The following is a 22,512-nucleotide window of genomic DNA, read 5'->3' as shown; positions in this document are numbered from 1 at the left end:
ATAATTTTCTTGTGTGCATATAAATATGCAATAAATATGAAACCATATAAATAACAAGACATAAGATTACATAGGTGATTATAATACAAAAGAGGAAAAACAACTAGTGTCTGAGTATTGCATGCTGGATAGAGTTCTAGGTATATGGGAAAACTTAAAAGAGAACTATCTTGGGGCAATGACTGCTTTTCTCCTTTCCCACAGCCTTAGTACTTTTTGCCAAAAGGCCCAGATTTAAGAAAAGGAGAGTGCCTTGAGTGCAGGATCCAGGTATAAGGGCTGCAGTCTGTTGAGCTTCTGCAGGTAGGCGTCTGAGGAAGTAAGTTTCAAAGGAATGGTTTTTACCCTGGGGGTTGCTGGTTTTCCTGGTTGGCACCGAGGCACTTTTTGGCAGAAGCCTGGCCTTGGAGTTTTAGCACAGTATGATACTACTCAGCAATGCATGCTGCCTTCTTCCGAAGGTCCAGTTTCACTAGCATCATGATATTCTGCAGCTCAGCCAGGGTCTGCTCCTGTTTGATTAAGATGTCATCACAAGCAGTCAAGGCTTGATGAAGTTTTCTTGCCCCAGTGCTATGGTAACAGGCTCTTTCTGCTGACTGGAGAGATTCACGGAGTTTCTGAAGCTCTGTCCAAAGAAGTCTTATATTCTTTTGGCCCTCCTCTAACTTCTTGTCCACATCAGTGGTGAAGGGTTTGGCTGAGGGTGGTGGTTCTAACATTTTCTGATACTTGTGCAGTTCTATAGTGGTGGAGTTTAGCTCTGCTTTGCACTGTTGTGGTTTAGCTTTAATATCCTGGAGCTGCTGGGTAGAGGGAGAAGTTGTCAACCTTTGTGACTGTCATAGGGGGATTTCAGACCCTGATTGCTGATGGGCCACTGGCTGTCTGGCTTTCTGCAAGAGAGCTTCTAGCTCTTCAATCTTTTCATCCTGCTCCTGAATTTCTTCTTGGCAAAAACTCTTCAGTGACTCCTTGAGGATCTTTAGTTTATCTTCATACATTTCCTCCAATAGTTCCTTTTGGGTGTCTAAGTGTTCACTGCACCATTGTTCTTGTTGTTGCATCTCATTGCAAATTTCTTCACGGAGCCTCATCTCCAGCTGCAACTTTTCCTGTCATTCTTTCACGAGCAAGGCTTTCATAGCTTCCACTACCTGTAGGAGTTCCTCCTTGCTATACATGGAGATGTCAGCTTCATTTTCAATGTCATCTTCAAGGCCTGGGTCTGCCTTAGCTCTTTTCTCTAAGCTGGGAGATGCCCGAAGACCGCGTTCCTTGAATGAATGCAGCGATGGGAATTCCAGTTGCACAGGTCGGGTATGCACAAGCTGGCTAGCAATGGCTGAGAGCTTAGCCACATGAAGAGTCTCATCATAGGTAGATGCACAGGGATTCATATTGACAATCATGCAAGAACGGCCTTGGCCTGTGAAGAAACCTTGGAACACTCGAGTCAACTTGCTGTCACAGAAGGGAACCAGGTTCTGCTTTGACCTGTTCTGGTTTTGGCGCAGGGCAGCAATATAGCAGCCCAGGGTACGCAGAGAAGTGTTAATGTTTCCTGCTTCTTTCAGCCATTCACCACTCTTCTGATCTTTGCAGCACTCTGAGCCAGCCAGATCATAGAGTGACAACTTGCTGATCTTAGGGACTATATTCCTTTCCCCCTGAAGGTGCAGGATTTGGATTGAGAAGATGCTATGGCTGCAGCTAGAGTTCTGGTCCAGGTGGGTGCTGGCAAAACACTGGTTCTTACTACCAACCTTTAGGAGTTTTCAGGTCTTCTTAGCATCTTGAACATGAATCCAATTGAGATCTTTCACATAAGCATTGCCATTTTGATCCTTGCATAGCTGCAGAGTCTGCCTCTTGTGCTGCTGGCTAGATGGTTCTAACAGGTCATAAAGCAGTTCATTGTAAATCTCAAAGAAGGAGATCCAGATGGAGAAACGAATATCTGCTGGTATTCTTACTGGGGCAGTATCTGGCTGAGCCCATTGGTGACTTGCTTCATCTAACTGGCTACTGCTGGTAAAATTGATTGATGGAAGAGAGCCCAGCAACACCACTGTCAAAGGTGGAGCTGGTACCCATCCGACTTTCAATGTAGACACTTCTTTTTTTTTTTTAGACACTTCTTTTTAAGGAAGTGGACAGCTCCTCCTCTTGGAGGCCTCCATTTAGCAAGGAAAGCTTCTTCATTTCTTCCTGTCGCATCTTCTTGCTGTCTAGCTAGATTACCTCATTAGAGAACACAGGCTTCAGATCAGGTGTTGGATGAAGTTGGCCTTGGAGGCTATTGAAGATCAGAGCCAGGGACCGTGGGAGGATTCCTCCATCCTTGATGGTACCTTGAATTGTGAAGGAGCACAGTCCACTGCACCCTTGTAGGTGAATCAGTCTCATTTGTGCTCCTTGAAGTTACAAGACCCTGAGAAGGGACATTTCCAGTACTTGGGCTAGATGTGAGTTTTGGGGGATATTCTCTCCCAGGTCACATAAGCGGCTTTGCTGAAAAATGCAGGCAGTCACACCTTTAAGGAAAGAATATCCTGGAGGGCTCTCGCCAGGTCGTAGCTGGAGAAAGAGCATCTGTCTCGGGCAATGGACCGTTGCACTTAATCCTCTACCTCTATTTACACAAAAACCTTCAGTTAATCATATAGAGAAGTAGGCAAACAGAATAGACAACACAGCCCTTTGTGGTTCATTTCCATTGTTGTTTATCTCTAAACAAGATATTCTTGGTTTAGAAAGGTGTGTACGTACTTTGCTGGATTAACTCTGATAAGGAATCTTTACCTTTTGTCTTCCTTGTTCTTGAATTATTTCAATCTGATGATTTGGGGTATATAAGAATGTGAATAAGAATGGCCATTTGCTGCTGTGCCTGAGCGAGCACCAGCCATCCCTTAATAAATCATTCATTTCGTCTGCAGTGTCTGCCTCCGTGTCTCTGACTAGGCCAGTGGACAGAAATAAAATTGTGTGGGTTTTCCCTGAGTTGATGACTCCATACGTGTAGATGAGCCCATTCTGCCCTTTGAGTACATCCTTTACCATCTCCTTCACGGTCAGGTTGAAGAAAGATGCCTGTCCCACTTCTGGCCCAAAGATCTGGGAAAAGGTAAACCTGTGAGTGGCTTGACCAATGCCTCGCTCATTGCTCTTCAGGGCAAAAGAGTCCTTGGGTGCTTGTAGAGCAAGTGTCTCCACATTCTCAATATGGACACAACCCTGGTCCTCCTGTCATTGCAACTCTAAAGGTAAGAAGGGTCTGACCCTCAGGTATACTTTCACCTTCTCTGTGCTGTCCTCAGATGTAACCTGCTGCTTGTCTTCTAGGGAGGTGGAGATAACAGAGCAGTCTGACAGCAGATCCTTGCATATCACAGACCCCAAATCTGCAGCTGTAGACCCAAACATGGGAGAGACTATGACATCCTCATCTGACAGTAAGCTGGCTGGTGGAGAAAGGATTCCTTGTGACATAATGGCAGGAGTTGCCTGGGTCTGAAGATGTGACACTTGTTACTCCTGGGGTACTGGCCCACTCACACTCAGTTGCCAAACTTGGACTTTCCAAAAAGAACAAATCTGGAGGCATCACATTAATAGAAACATAGATCAGTGGTTCAGTACAGAGAACCCAAATATAAAGCCATCTACAACCAACTGATCTTTTATAAAGCAGGCAACAATGTATGCAGGGGAAAAAAATCCCTATTCAATAAATGGTACTGGGAAAATTGGATAGCCATATGCAAAGAAGAATGAAACATGACTCCTACTTCTCATCACTTACAAAAATTTATTCAAGAAAGATAAAATACTTAAATGCAAAGAATGAAACCATAGAATTCTAAGAAAAACTCTTCTAGGTATCTGCCTAGGTGAAGAAGTTATGACTATGATTGTCTGCACAGCTAACAATCAACAGAGCAAACAATCTACAGAATGGGAGGAAATATTCACAAGCTACACATCTGACAAAGGGCTGATAACTGGAATTTACAAAGAACTCAGGAAAATAAAAAAAAACAAACACCCCATAAATGTTTCCATTACAAAATTGATACGTATATGAGACAAAGATATGTTCACTAGCTTGATTTAATCACTCCACAATGTATACATACATCAAAACATCACATTTTATGCCATAATTATATAATCTATTAAAATAAAAAAACAAATAAAAATTAGAAATAAAAGATTAGACAGAATAATTCTGGTGGTGAGATTAGTTTTGGATCAGTAGCCATCATCAAAGAAAAATACAAGGATGTTGCATTTAACAACCTGTTTTTATCTTTGATTTTTTTTTTTTTTTTTTGTCTGACTACTATCCATTTAATATCCTGCCTTTTCTAGGAACTGGAAAGAACAAAAAAATTCATTAATTTTTTTAAAAAAACATATATCTTATCTTTTTTGACTAGGCATCTATTTTTTTTAAATTTTAATATCAACATCATCTATTTCATGTAAACATTTAAAGTTCACATTTCTCAAGTAAATTTGATTAGTTTTTAGATTGACAAAACAAGAAGTATCTGCTTTGAATTTGTACTCAAAATTTATAATTTCCAAACAAAAATATTAAAATGCTTTGTTGTTGGAGTTATTTATACATTGAAATACAACTACCCTTGACTTTGTAAAATAATTATTTTCTCCTTTTTCAAAATTCTCTGTTGTATGTACTAGCCTTGTGTTTGGTCTGACCTGGGGTACCACTTGTTGGGGCCCTGGCTTCTCTAAGGTCTGGGTGAAGACCACTTTGCTGTTATTTCACTCGAGAACAATTGCTCTTCGATGCCTTAGGGCTATTTGCCTTAGCAGAAGGGAGAGAGAGAAACAGTTTTTGAGGGAGAAAAGGAGTCTTAGTAAGAGAATGAATCTTAGCAGTCTTTCATAGAGAAACGTTCTGCGGCAAGAGAAGCGAAAGAATCAGAGTGAGCGGATCCGAAAGAATTCAAGTCAACTGCCTTCTCCTTCAGCTTCTTATAGAGATGTAATGCCATGGCTCTTTTACCACAGATGTAAAGACTACCAATGACTGCTGTTCCTGTCTCACAAGCTCTCATGTTAGGAGAGCTGAATCCCTCCTCATGCCCTTGTTACCAAGGTGTTTCTTATGATTATTGAGCGTTCCAAGCTCAGCTCTCTCCTTGCCTTAAAGCTATATGGTCTACTACACCTTCCATCTAATCATTTCAAAACACCTTGGGTTATATATATTTTCTTTTTACCTGGGTAACTACATTAAGTTTTAATTAATCTTACGATTACTCATAAGATTTTGACTGGATAAACATAAATAACTTCAGCATTTTTATTTTCTTCACAAAATTAAGATATGTTATAGGAATTAATTATCACTTGGATTAAGCTAATGTGAAGTAATAGCTTATAATGAAGCTATTAATCTGCCTTTGATAGTAATAAAAATGTGTTTTTCTTTTCAAAATAATTATTTTAATGGCATTACTTGTCTCCATAAGTTAGTAAGCTCATATTTAACAGAAGAGTCATAATTAAGAGGCCTAGATTCTTATCTTATTGAAACATTCTTCTTTCAGTGTCTGAATGTCTGAATAGTAATTATGCCTTAAAGAGTTTCAGAGGAGCAAATCAAAAAGAGAAACATATTTTTAACAAGTACTTAGGAACTATCACAGGAGGGGTCAAGGTAATAAGAAGTATTTTAGAAAGTGACATAAAGTAGGAAAAATTATGCATATTAGTGCCTTATAGTTTTCCAAACCCCAAACTAAAGGTAATATTACTGCTTATTTCTCTCCCACACCAAAGTGTTCCTCTTATTTCCTCATTTGGTATATCCCACCATTTTCCACTTCCCAGGCTGGGCCAGAAATTTGCAAAAAAAACCCCCAAACACACAAAAATCAAATGATCACATATTTTGTTTAATATTTTAAAGCAAAAAAGAATGCTAAGACAGAAATAATTATGGCAAAGGTGTAGTGGAGAGACGTACATTGTTTAGGGTGGTCAAGAACAGGTGACATTTTGGAGAATAAGAACCAGCATGGGTAAGTTTTGAGTTCTACTCTTTGATGACTTTCCTTTCACTATGAGCTTCTCAAACAAGCATGGGTCATATCTTTCTCTTCAGATCTCCAAATCCTGTACATTGAATATTCTTAGAAAATGTTGTCAATGAATTAAAAACTTATTTTGGAAACTTGTGACTATGTTACTTGTTATTATTTCTTGCATCATTTCCCCCCATTCAGCATATAGTCTGAAGAATGCCACAGCATTATTTCTACAAGCATTTCCTAAGCTACTCAGCACTTCATACACTGTTTTGTCCTAGCATTTGGTGGTATGCAGAAAGAATCCATGTTCCAGCTTTGTAATTTTCTCTGATTGGCATTTAAGATTCTTAGAAATTACTCCCTGTGTTTCTTTAATTACCTTAGTCTCATTTGAAAAAGTGTGCTGCATTCTAAAGACCATCATCAAGAGTTGTTTGCTCTGTTCTGTTCTGTGTTGTTTTGGGTTTTAATGCATACAACCTCATACGGGGTACTCCATTTTAAAGAATTTAAAGAAAAATGATTAATGAAAGAGATGAGGTGTTCAAGTAGGAATATTTAGACTTGCACAAGTTTTCAGCAAAAATCTTGGTTTTAGAATTAGTGTTAGGCTTCACAATGCCTATTTTCATGTTTACAAGGATGAAAATAGGATCAAGGCAAAAGTAGCAAAACTGCAAGTTGGAAAGAAGATGGACGAGGAGTACCTGGCTTACTTGTCAGAAGACAGACTGTAGCCTGACTTGAGGAAAGGTTGGGTCTATGCAACATCCACTGAATAATACTCCAGAATTTCCAGAAATATCAAGGACTGTGATATTTGAAGTGAAAGGGGAGCTTAATATGAGCAGGACTTGCTAAAAGCCATTTAGATGCATTAGTATCCCTAGAAGCCCTTGAAAAAATTTTCTGTTTGAAAAGTTTCCTTTTTCTCAACCTAATAGAAGTCTAAAAGTTAATACTATGAAATAAGTAAAATGGAGTGGGGTGGTAGAAATAAGCACAGGAGGGATATTCCCCAAAGTGATTAAATGGTGATTCCTATACTGACTAATAAAAATAGCAATCTGAACCCTGCTGTGCTGCTAAGCTTCCAGGTACTTATCTTCCAAGTAGGACATGGGGGGTGTCTATGAGAGTTGGACCAGTCCTTGTGGATAGACCTGAAATTCTGGTAGTAAGAGTTCTCTTTGCCCAGTGATATATGGGATTGTTGGTTCTTATCACTAGGCAAGAGAGATGAATAGAATCTTCTCTAAAGAAGACAGATGAACGGCTAACAAACATGAAAAAATGCTCATCATCCCTAATCATCAGAGAAATGTAAATCAAAACCACCCTGAGATATCACCCAACGCCAGTGAGAATGGTCCACATCACAAAGTCTCAAAGCTGCAGATGCTAGCGTGGCTGTGGAGAGAAGGGAACAATTTACACTGCTGGTGGGACTGCAAACTAATAACCACCTTTTTGGAAGGAAGTATGGAGTTCCTCAAAGAACTCAAATTAGACCTCCCATTTGATCCTGCAATCCCAGGTCCCATTACTAGGCACCTACCCAGAATGAAAAAAAAAATCCTTTTATCATATGGACATTTGCGCTAGACTGTTTATCACAGCTCAATTTACAATTGCCAAAACGTGGAAACAACGTAAATGCCCACCAACCCAGGACTGGATTAACAAGCAGTGGTATACATGTAATACTGTTCAGCCATTAAAAGAGATGGAGACTTTACATCTTGTATCAACCAGGATGGAGGTAAAACACATTCTACTTAGTAAAGCATCACAAGAATGGAGAAACAAGAATCCAATGTACTCTATTCTAATATGAAAGCAGTAGATGAGCTATCAGGGGTGGGTAGGAGAATGAGCAAGTGGGGAGAGGGGAGGAAGGGGGTTACAGGTGTCACAATGTATGACACACCTCTTGGGGCTGGGACACAATCATAAGAGGAAATTTGTCTAACAAATGCAATCAGTGTAACCTAATTCTTTGTACCCTCAAGAATTCTAAACAATTAAAAGAAACAAAAACAAACAAAAAAAGAGTTCTCTTTGTATTGATAAAAGAAACTAGATTACCTTATACTTTGCTAAGTTCCAAGTATAGTAAGACAGAAGATGAAATGTGATTTTTGAAAGGGGTAATTTGAAACAGAAAAGAGGGCCATGTGTAGTGGCTCGTGCCTGTAATCCTAGTACTCTGGGAGGCTGAGGCAGGTGGATTGCCTGAGCACACAGGTTTGAGACCAGTCTGGGCCAGAATGAGACCTTATCTCTAAAAATAGCTGGGCGTGGTGGTGAGCACCTGTAGTCCCAGTTACTTGGGAGGCTAAGGCAAGAGGATCGCTTGAGCCCAAGAGTTTGAGGGTGCTGTAAGCTATGACGTCACAGTACTCTACCAAGGGTGAGAAAGTAAAACTCTGACTCAAAAAATAAATAAACAAATGGCAATTGATATTAGCACTTGGCACATTAGAAGCAAAACGGAAGTGGGGACTGTGGCCAACTCTACCTTTCCGCTTTGAGTACTTGAAAAGAAAAAAAAAAATGGAAAAAAGGTAGCAATCTCCTTGTAAGCTGATGAAGAAAGATCCCTGGATAGCAGCTGTGCTTCAGACCAGATTAAAACAGACTCAAGAGATTATCAGGTTGAAGTCAGCCTTCAACATCCTTACTACTGCCACTGTGTCATTCTTATTATCCTAAGAGCAGCATGCCTAAGTGGAATCTGGCCCAGACTGTTACCTGTACTTGGCTGGACTAAACTATGTTGATGCCATTCTTGCTCTTCTCTTCATGTTTTGTTCCCTGGATCAGTTGATAACACTCATTTAATCCTACAAGTCTTCTGCTTCCACCAATTAATGGGAGCTAGAGTTGGGCCACAGTGAGCTCAGAAGTAGAAAATGTAGACCTGCCCACTCCCTCTGACCATGCTTCTATTGCACCTCCCACAATATCTACTTTTTACTTTAGCCTAGCTAAATGGCCTACATAACAGCAACCAAATGATTTTCAGAACTGTTATTGTCCTGCCCCTTACCTTCCCCAGAGAGAGCTCTTGCATACTCTCAGAGATCCTATCTGCCATCAGCAGGGCTTTTCCTGAAAGTCTTTCTGTAGTGTTGTAAAAGTCTTTATTTATTACACATCTGGTTTTGTGCTTGGTATTTAGGGTTTCGAATGAGAGATATATATTCAAATGGCTAACTCTGTAGGGAAAAAGAGGATGATGAACCTAAAACTGATTCTAGAGGGTGAGAATTACATTATTTGTTAGCAATGCAACACTTCTAAGGAACAAGTAGTGTTCCATCTTTTAAACTTTTTGGTGAGTATAGTGACATTTTGTTCTTATTTAGATAATACATATGATAGATTAAACAATAAATATTTTTCAAAAGAATTTAGTATTGGTAGTATAAAAAAATGGGCCCACTTTTGCTGATGGAATATTACGCTGATATAATATTTGACAAAGGAACATTGTACATACAAAGGGATTGTATTTCAAATGATCTACTGGACAGCCTGGACACAGGCCATTTAGAACAAACTTTTATTTACCTTAGATGACATACCCTAGATAAACTTTGAGAAACTTCACACATGCGTACAAGAAATACATAGGAAGATTTTTGCTGCAGATTTATTTAAAATATCAAAATTTTGATGTTAAATATTTATCAATAAGGGAATGGATGAATAAACATAGATTGATTATCATGAAACTGTTAAAATGAAGAAACTAGATTACATGTGAAGATGTAAAACTCAAAAGTTGTAGAATTATGCATGGCATGACACAATTTATGTAGGTCAGCATTAATTAACTAAAGTTAATGGTTTATGGTTAAAATAAATACAGTACAAGAATTGAAAACATTGTCTGGCAAAATAAACACCAAACTCTTGACAGTGGTTTTCTGTGGGGGTGGGGAATGAAAGGAATGCAAGAATCAGGACATAAGGACGTTAAACATTATGTCTATAAACATTATGTCTTCTTTAAGCTTTGTTGCAGGTTTACACTGGGGTGTTTCTATATAAATTTGATAAATTTTCAAAACAAATAAATTAATCAAGGTTGAAATGTGGGGAAATTACAATTATAGTGAGATAAACATAATTTCATGATTAAGGTAGAGGCTTTGAAATTAGACAGACTGATTTTGAATTTCAGCACATAATTGTTAATTGTGATCTTGGGCAAGTTTCTTCACTTTTAAGTCTCATTTTAATCTATATGTCACATGGGGATATAACCCAATAGCAGTTTTTTTTTTTTAGATTAGAGGGCGGAAAATGCTCAAAGAATTTAGAGAATTCTGGGTGGCACCTGTGGCTCAAGGAGTAGGGCGCCAGCCCCATAAACTGGGAGTGGCAGGTTTAAGTCTGGCCTCGGCCAAAACTGCAAAAAAAACCCCAAAAAACAAAAAAAGAATTTAGAGAATTCTTAGGACTCCATTATAAGTTTTATAATTATTGTTTATTGTTCAACTAAAAACAATTGAGTTTAATTTCCACATAGTAAAATGTATGTTGTTTGAGTTACAGAAATAATGATATATCTAGTAATTTACAAGGCATATTAGACACTATACATAGTGAATAATTCAAATTGATTCTTCTTTTTTTCCCCAGTGGCTCAAAGTACCTCAACATAATAGCTCTTTGTTGAAAGCAGCCATTTTCTCTGTGTGTGACATTGGATACTTTCATGACACAATGCATTGGATGCTCACTATTGGTATCCCTCCTAAAACAATAGTCCCATCTGTGGTGCCTTGTTATTATTGCACAGGCAAAGCAATGTGCCACATTCAATAACTGGCTAACTGGCCACAATCTTTGCAATATGTCATTCAGAGCTAGTAAAACTCACAGATGGGTACATTGCTGTGGTAACGTTGGACTGTGCTTCTCTCAGATGAACTAGAAAGTTGCCTTATTCATTGGAACCTGGAGAGCCATTCACTGTTATCCCAGGCCTGCACTATGAGATCAGACTCCAGAACCAGCCTATGTTTCGGCCTGCAGTGTACAATAACTTGTGTTTTAGATGCAAGTTCATGCTGTCACTTGGTTGAACAAAGTATAACAATGGAACAAATATAGCCTGTTATTATAATTCCTTGTACTCAGCAGATTATGTTTATGGTAATAACTATTGAATTGCATTTTTAGCTCAACAGAAGTGAGGACATAAATACAAAAATACAGAAGGCTGATTAAATTACTTACAGTTTAGGGAACTGTTTATGTTAAATGAAGAGGACAACCAATAATAGCACTATCGGACCACAAAATTTAGTAGTGTATTCTGTACAAAAGGCAGATACAGTTCGCTTATCTAGCAGAGTGATGAAGATACAATTATAACATCATCTCACTTAACCATATGTTACAGTGTGTCTCCATGCAAACAGCCTTTACTGAATTTGGTGAAACAAAAATTCTTTCATATGGTATGCATTAATCTAGCATGCCTCTTTGCTAAAATGCAGCCTTTGAACAGATGGAGATGGTGGTCATTTATTGCTTTCTTTCCTGAAATTGCAAATCCTGGGATGCTATCTAGGGATGTTTTTCTTATGAAGTATATCAAATAGCAACCTTCTCTCTGACAATAAAACATAGTAACTCAGTCACTTCTCATCGAAACAAACATACATGTGATGAGGCATAGTATAGCAAGACAAAAATTATTCCAGCACAGAGATTTTCAAATCATTCTCTTTGGAGTCCTGAGAACTGTTCATTGGTGCTTAGAGTTGGCAGCTTTTTAATAATGGCAGGTCTAGATTCAAGGGATTGCTATTTTAGACTCTAGTTAAATTTCATATAAAGTCAGGATTCCATTGCTAAATAATGCCAGCTTACGAAAGGTATAATTAGCCAAGTACCCATTGTTTTAATAGAGTATAAATGGTAATATTTATTCAAAATTTTATGTAAAGCAAATACTATGAAAGGATGATCATTTTTTTTCAAAATAAAATATATGAGGATTGATAGTAATAAGTAGCATTTATAGGGTATTTTTAATGTTATAAATGCTGATGTAAAGACTACATATATTAATTTACTTATAATAAGCCTAATCATAATTCTAATAATAATCCTACAATCCTAGCATTTCTATAATGATAATACTCATGCAAATTTTATGGACGAGGAATGTGAGGCACAGAAAAGTCAACTTGTGAGACTAGAAGACTAGGAGACAGGGTTGAGAACAGATCTAGGGGCTTACAAAGTGAAAAAGTGTCAAAAGCTAACTAGGCTACCTGCTAGGAGCTGGATCTGGGGGCTTACAGAGTGGGTATAAGTCCTAAAGAAAATGACCCTCAGAAGCTAATGTGGAGGGAGTTATTGGAGATAAACTGGAGATGTACTATAGCACTAATCAGCTTGTCAGCTATCGAGGTGAGCTTACCTGAACTTGGCTAATTACAATATAATTTGCATTGCAGTTTTAAAATTTTAAAATTTCTCTACCCTTCAAATCACCATCTGGTGCATGTCCAGTCTATGAACATTGGGTCAACTTAAGGAAATGGTCAACTATGGAGATTCATCTGCATTTTCACAGTTTAGGTGCAAGAAAGGAGTAATAAACATATATGAAACTTATATGAGTCAATAAAAAAATGGACAGAAGAAAAAATATGAGCAAATGATATCTGTATCATTTTACAGAAAAAGCCTACAAATGGTCAATATATATAATGCTAAAAACCATTCAACCGCACCAGTAGTTTGTAAAATCTAAAACAAGGCAACAATGATATGAATAATCTGGATAAAATTTAAAGGTTAACTTGCAGTGATGAAGATTATAGGGAGCAAACGGAACACTCACTACTAAAGTTTATGGTAAATTGATTCAGATTGTAGGAGGCTACTTAGTCCATTTGGTGTTGTCATAACAAAATACCTGAGACTGGGTAATGTATAAAAAATAGGAATTTATTTCTTATGCTTCTGGACACTGAGAAATCCAAGATCAAGTTACCAGCACTCAGCATTTGGTGAGGGCTGCTCTCTGTTTTCAAGATGGCACCTTGTGGCCGGATCCTCTGAGGGTAAGTAGTGCTATGTCCTTACATGGCAAAGGAGATGGAAAGGCAGAAGGGATGACCACTGTTTCCTACAGCTCTTTTGTAAGGTCACTAATCCCATTCTTGAAGGCATTACTTAATCATCTCCTAAAAGCCCCACCTCTTAACATTTGTACTGGGGATTCAAATTTTAACATGAATTTCAGAGGAAACACAAACATTCAAATCACAGCAGAGGTTGATCTGGTGACATCTATTAGGATTTAAATTGTTCATATTATTAGATCTAAAAATTTTACTTCTAGAAACTGGTCCCATAGAAATACTGGGATGGGGTTATAGAGAGATAGATATAAGAAAAGTTAATATATTACTTATAATGTTAAACAATAAAAGCTGCCTAAATGCCCACCACATGTATAAAATACTTTAACACTATAAAAAGGGATAAAATAATAATAAACATTCTGACATGGAAAAAAACTCCAAGATATCAAGCTATATTATTAGGTGAAAGAACCCAGTTGTAGAACAGTACAATTTAATCCCACTTACGTATATATATACGTATAAACATATATATATGTTTAAAATACATATAATATGCTTACCTATTAAACAATATGGGGTTAGAGATTCACTGCTTTGCCTTTAAGTATGCTTGTACAAGTAGTTGATTTCTGAAGAACAAAGGTATGTTCTTTTATATCAAATTATGTCTTAGATTTTATATTTAATCCAAGCTTCTATTCAAATTTCATCCGTAGTCTCCGAAATGTCCTTTATATACACTTTTTTTTAGTCCAGGATCCTAACCAGGATTACACACGGCATTTAGTAGGTGTGTATTTTTAGTCTCATTTAATCAGAAAAAGTTACTCAGCCTTTCTTTGTGTTCATTGACTTTGGCCTTTAGTTCTTTTGTACAATCTCTCTCACTTTGGGTTTGTGTGATGTTTTGATTCTGTGATTTGATTCAGATTATGAATTTTTGCAGGAATACCACTGACCTTATGTTGGATCCTCAGTACATCACGTTAAGAATCAAATATTCTTGGTTTATACCACCATTGGTGATAGTAGCTTAGACCACCGATTTTTTTTTTTTTTTTTTTTTTTGAGGCAGATTCTCACTTTATTGCCCTCGGTAGAGTGCTGTGGCGTCGTAACTCACAGCAACCTCAAAATCTTGGGGTCAAGTGATTCTCTTGCCTCAGCCTCCCTTCAGTCAAATAGCTAGAACTACAGGCACCCACCACAATGCCCAGCTATTTTTAGAGTTGAGGTTTCACTCTGGCTCATGCTGGTCGTGAATTCATGAGCTCAAACAATTCACCCACCTTGGCCTCCCTGAGTGCTAGGATTACAGACAAGAGCCATGGCCATGAGAGGTAATCAGCTCATACTCTATGAGACAGAGAGTTTCTTAAAGGACTGGACTATGACAAATGTATTTGTTAGCTCTGTTTCTAGTAGTGACATCATACCCATACCTAGAGTTCACCATACTTGTGAATAACACTACTGCTGGGCTACTAGAGCATTTTTTTCTGTACTCGTTTTGAAACTATTATTTGTTTGATGTTGAGAATCATTGCAGGAAGTAAAGACACTATGTGCCATCACTAAAAAATTGTAGAGATAGTAAATACTTCAGGCCACACATTTTTATCTGATATTGAATGTGATTTACTTGTACATTTTCTCAATAGTACATAAAATCATTATATTTAACATGATTATTCTATTTTTAAGTAATAGCCTTTCATTTCCTGAATTTGTCCTACTATGGATGGCTGAAAATGAGCAAACATAATTTTTGTTTCTGAAATATGCTGTGGATATAATTTCCCATATTTTATTAATGCTTTTTTACCTTGCCAAAATAAGTCAGTTTTGTCAAACCAGTGGGAACACACAAAGAAAAGCAATAAATAAATCATTTGATATTTATGTGTACGAAGTTAGGCTGATTAATTTTTAAATTTTGGCACTATGTTAATACATAAATAAATACCACCCAGAGGTACTCGTAAGTCTTTATAGAACTTTAGATCTTCAGATCTTACTGAAAAAAGAAACTTGATATTACCAAGGGCAAAAAGTAGGTTATATTAAGCTATATTTCCGAAACTACCATGACTTTAAAGAATGGCTAATTTTGATTCAATTTCTATCTGTGCTTTAGATGCAGCCAAGCCTCTGTGGGATCCTAGTGACTATTTTCTTAAGATTTTCTATCACTTTACTTCCTTTTTTATGACCAGGGAAATAACATGACTCAGTGGTTGAGAGCGCAGATTGAATTCTGGCCTTGCCACGTCCTTACTGCATGCCCTGGGTCAAGATGCTCCATCCTCTTGTTTCATTTTCCAAATTAAGAAATACAACTGAGTGTTATTTGAGGATTAAACAAAACAATATATTCAGAGCACTGGATATAAGGTCTACTGTTGTATGAATGTTTGTGACCCCCCAAATTTATATGTTGAAACCTAATCATCCGTGTGTGGATATTAGCAGGTAGGGGCAAGTGGGAGGTGATTAATTGTGAGGGCTGAGCCCTTATGAATGTGAATAGTGTGCCCTGATAAAAGAGTCCCCAGAGAGCTGTCTTGCCTTTTTTGTTTTTTCCAACCATGTGAGGACCCAGTCAGAAGGCACCATCTGTGAAAGGAAATTGGTCCTCAGTAGACACCAAATCTGATGGCAGGCACCTTGATCTGGGACTTCTCAGCATCTAGAACTGTGAGAAATAAATTTCTGTTGTTTATAAATGTTTGGTTTATGGAATTTTGCTGTAGCAGCCCAAATGTACTAAGACAGTTCTATATAATAGTCATTTATATAGTCATGCTTATTAACTGTATTTTCTGATCTATCACTCTACCACATATGATTGCCACAGTTATTTATTTATTTATTTTTGTAATAGAATAAAACTCAGAGAAAAGAGATTCTTTTTTGATTAGATGTTTTCTTTGGCTTCTGAAAGTCCTTTGACACATTTAGTTCAGGAACATGCTAGTACTTGCCTCAGGTTTGGAAATAAAATATGCTAACCAAATTTACAAAACACAAATGCTTGTTCATTTCCTTTAAGGAATCAATAGTTGTCAAAACAAATATGGTTCAAAGAGCTCATTTGGTCACTACTTCAAATTTACTGTTTAATAATGTGCTTTCTTTTTTTCTTGAAACTCTTTTGACTAAGAGAATCTTGCACCCTGGCCTCATGAAATCTCTGTCATTGAAAGTAGGTTAAAACTCTCTGATTTAGAATGTGAAAAATTCTGAAGTTCTTTTCTGTTCTACCATTTTATAACAAAACTAGTTGAAAGAATAGAAAATTCAAAAACATCTAAAAATTCTAGGTTAGTCATATTTTTTAAATGTACCTGGTGATCTAAACTAAAAGTGGAGGAAAAATAAAAGCCAAGAGAGCAAAGTATTTTTTTTTTTTTTTTTTTGAGACAGAGTCTATATGGCCCTTGGTAGAGTGCCATGGAGTCACAGCTCACAGTAACCTCAAACTCCTGGGCTTAAGTGATTCTCTAGCCTAATCCCCCCAAGTAGCTGGGACTACAGGTGCCCACCACAATGCCTGGCTATTTCTTTTTTTTTTTTTTGCAGTTTTTTTGTCCAGAGCTGGGTTTGAACCTGCCACCTCCAGCATATGGGACCAGCGCCCTACCCCTTTGAGCAACAGGTGCCACCCTATTTTTTTTTAATTGTAATTGTCGTTGTTTAGCAGGCTGGGGCCCAGCTCGAACCCATTAGTCCCGGTGTTTATGGCTGGTGCTGTAACCACTGAGCTACGGGCACTGAGCCTAGAGAACAAAGTATTTTTTATTGCAAAGAAAGAATTTCCAGCTTGGCACCTATAGCTCAAGCAGCTAAAGCGCCAGACACATACGCTGGAACTGGTGTGTTCAAATCTCGCCCAGGCCTGCCAAACAACAATGACAACAACAGCAACAACAAATAGCTGGTCTTTGTGGCTGGTGCCTATAGTCCCAGCTACTTGGGAGGCTAAGGCAAGAGGATCGCTTAAGCCCATGAGTTTGAGGTTGCTGTGAGCTGTGACTCCACAGAACTCTAACAAGGGCAACATAGTGAGACTCTGTCTCAAAAAACAAAGAAGTCTCCACCTTTCTTTAAGGCTGCATAATATTCCATGGTGTACATATACCACAATTTATTAATCCATTCATGGGTCTATGGGCATTTGGGCTTCTTCCAGACTTTACCTCTTTCATGTTTACATGGATGGAACTGGAACATATTCTTCTTAGAGAAGTATCTCAAGAATGGAAGAAAAAAGTATCCAATGTACTCAGGCCTACTATGAAACCAATTTATAGCTTTCATATGAAAGCTATAAGCCAACTATAGCCCAAGAAGAAGGGAAAGGGGGAGAGAAGCATGGGGGATGGGTGGAGGTAGGGTAATTGGTGGGATCACACCTATGGTGCAAGTTACAAGGGTACATGTGAAATTTACAAAGTGTAAAATATAAATGTCTTAATACAATAACTAAGAAAATGCTGTGAAGGCTGTGTTAATAAGTTTGATGAAAATATTTCAAATTGTATATAAAACCAACACATGTACCCCATGACTGCATTAATGTATACAACTACGATTTAATGAAAAAAGAAAGAAAGAATTTCCTAAGCAAAATAAAGTTTCTACTCTTTCATATAAATTTTCAACACTATCACCAATATTGTCAGTATCCAGTACACATATCCATATATTTATATATATAAATGGAATTTGAATATATGTCTATATAAATATATATCCATATAAATATACATATTTGAACTTTTATTTTTAGTTTAGTAATAAAAATCATATTATCCTGTTAAGTACACTGCAACAGTCAACGTTGTAATTGGGTCTGGCTGTGTCCATGCTCACGTCTCATTTACTATATCATTCAGGCACTAGAGAGTCACATTTTCTTGAGAACTACATAAATTATAAATTCTAAGACAATTAACTTGCTAACTTTTATCTCAAACAGAATAGAAATGTGTATAACAAAAAATTATTGGTCTCGATTAAGTCCATGTCAAGTGTTATACTTCCTCTGTTAACTCAACCCCACTTACTATTTAGTAATCTGTCATTTGTGTTATGCCTTATTGCTTGATACATATGTAGATTATACGTATGAAACATAAAGAAAAGGGCTGATTGCCCCCAAGAGCACACCACCACTAAGTGAGCATAGATATAGCCAAATTGCTGAGGGTTTTAAGATCAAAACCATTCCTCAGTGACTGGGCTATGAACATACACATGAGCAAAGATTAAACTTTAGTTTTACCAGTCCTGAAACCAAGCATAGGCACAATGGTTAAAGTTATCAACAGTGTTTAGGATGAAGAAATGAAGAATGATTTTACATTTATGCTTTATTCTTTATAATTTATCATATGTATGAAATTAATGATATTTATTTCTCATTGTGGTTTAACCATTCTGACATACAATGCCAAGTTATAAACCCCGTTAGCTTATTTTTTTTACCAAAAGCCTTGGTAATAGTTAACTTTATCAGACTGACTTTTGGCATTAAAATATAGATAGGTAGCTTAAACTTCTTTACATATTAGTAGTATTAAGATTTTTTGACTACTAGTACGTCAAAGACACTAGCCATTCAGAATGGATGGTTAACCAATTATATCAGATAATGGCCTTTTCCCACTAATGGTATGTATTGTCTGTAAGAAAGAATAAAACTTGTGTTTAATATTATATGCACCAGTATCATTGCTTTTTGGTATGAGAACACATGCTTTCTCAATATTTACTAACTTCTTTACAGTAGAAAATGAACAGAGGGAAAGTCTATGTCAGGAAAGTCAAGCAAAAGTTACTGTGTTATATGCAACAACATATTTCACCCATTCAATTTTCTATGTCTTTCTAGATGCTGAGGTCAGGAGAGAGCCCTGAATTTGAAGTAGAAGAATATCCTTAAATATTATATTTCTTTTTATGTTTTACTATTTTTATTAAGTTTGCTTTTTGCTAAAAGCTATACCATCAAAATTATTAAATTTCCTTGTGGGCTATCTTGAGGCAATTGAATGTGACTGAATTCTGTTGAATAGTTTCTTCTGGATCTTTGACTAATTGACCGTGTATCTCTAATGAGCTAACCTTAGGGCTTGTGTGCATGAAGATGTAATATTAATCTCAAATGAATTTTTCTTAACAGAATTTAATTTCTTCTCCTGACCAACTATTCCTCCTTTCCATTTTACTAAGTGTAAGTAAATGGTGTCATTATTCATTCTTGTGCTCAGAAAAAAAGACAAAGTCATTTTTCTATTTCTTTCTTTCCTTTACATCCCATGTCTGAAAAAATTTTCTTTTTGCTCTTAGCTTAGACCTGAATATATCTCACTGTCTCCACTACTATAAAGCTGAGCTCAAAGAAAAATTATTAGTCAGTGGGACACAGGTGGCAACTTCTAGTTGGTTTTCCTGCTTAACATTTTGCCTTCATATAATCCAAAATTAAACTCTTCAAAATTAAACTCTGCAAAGAGTTTAATTTTTTATGAGCATAAATCATATCATGTCACTCCTCTGCTTAGAAATCTTCAATAGAGAGTATTCATGTCCCTGTTTACATGGGAGAATCCTAGTATGTGTCTATTGTTCTGGAATAATGATTAATAGAGCCTTCTTTCTCTCTCAAAAGTGTCTTAGTTTGGATGACAAGTTGTATATTTAACCCTGATTCAATAGGTTCCCAATAGGTTCAAGTCAAGTAAAAACACACCCCACCTTCCCTTGGAAGGACTGGCCTGATCAACTTCTGCTCACCTCCCCCCACTTTCTTCCCTTCATTTGATAAATTCCAGAAACAGTGGTTTTTCTGTATTTCAAATAAGATCAAGCTAGTTCTTACTTGCGGCCTTTACATGAATTTTCCCTTTGCCTGAAATGTTTTTCTACCAGATGTTTACATGGATGGATTCTCCATAGAAAAGATGTGTGTGTGTGTTTAAATCACCATCTTCCTAAATCATCAATCAGTTTTCTTCCATAACATTGGTTTACTTTGTATCCCCTTTTAATGAGCCTTTCCTATTTATTTGTCTATATAATTTTTATTTTTAATTGAACTTAATCTATTTACTTCTTTTTTTGATTGGTACTTCCCTATTAGACTATCGTTTATTAAAATATAGCTGTCAAGGGAAGCTCATAGCCTTACCTCCAGGGCTTAACTTTTAACTAATGCTTAGCATATACTAGTTGCCCCATAAATATTTGTTGATTATATGAAGTAGTTGTAGAGACTCAGGAGCATAAATATGATGCCCTTTATACATAAATTTACAGCAGCATAAATTAATAATTTGACTAAAGCAAATATTTCATAAATGACTTTCTAAATTTTAGGCCACTGTGAGAATGTAATGTATTTAGGCCTCACGGAATTAAGTGAGAACAAGATAAAACTTTGGAAAGGAAAAAATATATTCAGTGATTCATTTTATTCATTTTATGTTGTTTACTAAATCTGTCAACTTGCCATGATTTTATGTTCAGCCGGTATTTAAAATGCTGCTGCGACTGAATAAATCATGCTGTTCTTTTATTATTATTTATCAATTAGCACTCAGAAAAGACAAAGTTAAGTTCTTATAATTAAGAATTCTACAACTTTACAAATCTATACTCTAATGAAATCCAAAGTACTTACTAGTACTGACAAATTATGAGGTAGTGTGATAATGGGACACACCTGAAATTGCAGAAAAGCCAGTTTATCGAACCAGAGTTATACAACTTGATTATGACATGTCAATAAAATCCACTGAGATAGTGATTCATTCTGCCTTAGCAGATTCAGCTATAGAATGTTTATTAAAAATGTCTATACAAGTCAGTAACTTTTGTGCAACGACTTTTTAAGTACTCACAAAATGCCCAGCCCAAATCGATTCAAAATTCCTTATTCTTTTTCTTGTTCCCTTCAGCTAAATTCAGTTTTAAACACACATATACAGAATTTTTCATGCTTTTATCTTGATGTTAGACACTGAAACCTGAATACAAGAGAACCTCATCCCGGTCCTGAGGGATGCCTGTGTTTACAGGACTTAACATAACTCTGTGGCAGTGTTTTTCAATCTTTTTTACTTCACAGTGCAATTGAACCTATAGCTAAATTTCCTAAAGAAAAGAATATACTTACTGGTGGTGCCTGTGGCTCAAAGGAGTAGGGTGACGGCCCCATATAGTGGGTTCAAACCCAGCGGTGGCCAAAAACTGCAAAAAAAAAAAAATATATATATATATACTTACTGTGTTTTGAACTTCTTTTGAAAATAATTTAATTAATGATCTGTAAAAAATTTCAGGGCACACATAAGATCCTCTCAGAGAACACCCGTGTCCCAGAGCACACCAGTTGAAAATCACTGCTCTATGGGCTATAATCTCATCAAAGATATTAATGAACTTGGTGAATTACCTTTCCAATCTCTATCTAAAGATCAATCTAAAAAAAATTGAAATTAGTTTATTTCTAATTTTTATTCCTTTTAGGTGTGAACCACAAGGTAATTTTAACATTAATTCAGTAATTAATATTATTGTTTGAGATAAGAGTCTTATTCTGTTGCCCAGACCAGAGTGCCCTGGCTAGCCCAGCTCACAGAATCCACAAATTCCCAGATTCATGCCATCTTCCTGCCTTAGTCTCCTGAGTAAGTGGGAACATAGGCAACTATCACAATGCCCAGCTAATTTTTCTATTTTTATCAGACAGGGTCTTACTCTTGCTCAGGCTGGTCTTAACTCCTGAGCTCAAGAGATTCTCCCACTTGGAGCCCAACCCCCACCCCCACCAATGCTAGGATTACGGGTGTGAGCTACTGTGCTCAGCTCTAACATTAATTTATTGGCTGATCCTTTACTGTGAATTATTATCACGATAATAATTTATTATATTCTACTATATTCTATATTATAATCTAATCCTTCATTTATTATTATAAATAAAGAATTAGATTAGGAAGAAAGGGAATAAAAAGCTAAATTATTAGTAGGAAAGATGTTCTCTTAGTGGGCAGCCGATTATAAACATGATAACTGAAGGATGGAAATAGTTGATTCTATGCAAATAACACTTTTTATTGCTTCAGAATTGAAGATAATTCAATTGATTAAATAATTGAAACTTTGTCTACACAGTCACAAATATTAGGGGGAAAACATAATAATCATTTCTTAAGATGCAGATTTTAAGATTATGAAATGCAGTAATGTGGATACCTGACAGTTTTAGAGAGTATGATATTTAAAACTGAAAGCTATCTTAACTATTT

The 22,512-nt window shown here is 36.6% G+C and overlaps 1 pseudogene; it reads right to left on the bottom strand.

Annotated features, from left to right (window-relative positions):
- Nucleotides 1–206: 206 nt before the first annotated feature.
- LOC128586587 (kinesin-like protein KIF20A) lies at nucleotides 207–3,495 on the bottom strand (annotated as a pseudogene).
- Between the last annotated feature and the right edge of the window lie 19,017 nt (nucleotides 3,496–22,512).

This window comes from Nycticebus coucang, chromosome 5 (assembly GCF_027406575.1).
Source record: "Nycticebus coucang isolate mNycCou1 chromosome 5, mNycCou1.pri, whole genome shotgun sequence".
Classification (NCBI taxonomy): Eukaryota; Metazoa; Chordata; class Mammalia; order Primates; family Lorisidae; genus Nycticebus; species Nycticebus coucang.
Note: the sequence above shows the minus strand (reverse complement) of the source record. Positions and strands in the feature narration are given on the sequence as shown.